Source organism: Myotis davidii, unplaced genomic scaffold (genome assembly GCF_000327345.1).
Source record: "Myotis davidii unplaced genomic scaffold, ASM32734v1 scaffold125, whole genome shotgun sequence".
NCBI classification, from domain to species: Eukaryota; Metazoa; Chordata; class Mammalia; order Chiroptera; family Vespertilionidae; genus Myotis; species Myotis davidii.
The window spans coordinates 1687293-1688500 of record NW_006299390.1 but is presented as its reverse complement, the minus strand read 5'-3'; positions in this window follow the sequence as shown (position 1 = coordinate 1688500).

Genomic DNA, 1208 nt, shown 5'->3' with positions numbered 1-1208 from the left:
GCCTGGTAAATCTCTCTCACCTGTACTCTGGATCCATCCCACATCCTCCCCTCCCCTTCCCCACCTCTCTCCTTAGGTCCTGTTCATTAGTCATCACACCTTCTCTCTTCTGAACCTTCAGACACCCCCTTTCTCTTGACTTCTTGGCATATTAACATATTTGAACCTCTCTCATTTGAAAGAAAAAATAAAACAAAACAAAAACCCCCGTTTCCCAGTTATCACAGTATCTCTTTCCTTTTCCAAAAAGAGGTCTCTGACTCCTGTCTCTACTACTTTTTCCCTCATTTTACCAGCTTTTGTCTGTGGCAATATAAGCTGGCAGACCCAATGGGTGTAGTTCTCAGATATTGGCTAATAACATGAATAAAAGAAAAAGAAGTTTCTTTTCTTTTCTTCATTTAACCATTATTCCTCTTGCTTTTCTCTCAGACAACAGGGTGAGAGAACATTTTCCTCCCAAAGAAGTCTAACCACAGTCCATCTGCCATGGAACTTGGCTGTAGGTCCCAGAAGAAACCACCTGTTTATCTTGGCCTGGGCTACATATCTCTTTCTTTCCTAGTGGTGAGTTTTCTGTTCTCCTAAAATACCTGGTAATGAGAGGCAAGGGAACATTTTGGATCCCATCTTTGTCCAGGGTGTTAGTCATACCATCAATCCCAAAAAGCTTCCCCCCATTTTTCATATGAGGCTGAGGGGCTCCTCATGCAGAGAGGAATCCTTGTGGTCTGCTCTGAAATTAGAATTCTTGAGTTGTGCATGTGCACTGCATGTCCCATAGACACTGGTTCAGAAAGAATTTCATCAAGTGGCTCAAAGGTGATCGAACTATAGAGGACTGAGAAACACTAACTAAACTGACAAGTAATACATTGGTCTCTTTGATGGAAAATTCAAGTAATTGCAATGTGAAATAAACCTGACTTGACAATGGGATCCTGTTACCTGTACAGCAGGCTCTCTCTGAAAACCAGTTTGCATGTTAATAATTTGTTTGCCGGATACAGAATAAGACATTGATTGTTAGAGCCTCTTAAAAAATACTTCCATTAAGCCATCTAAGTCTTAAAAATTCACTTTTTAAAAATTCTGGGGACATTTCTGTCAAGGTTAGGGTTGTTTGTCTTCTAGAATCAATGCACCCTCTTCTTGGATAGTATTAGAAAACAGTGACGAATTCCATAAGCACCATTTCAATGTGCCAG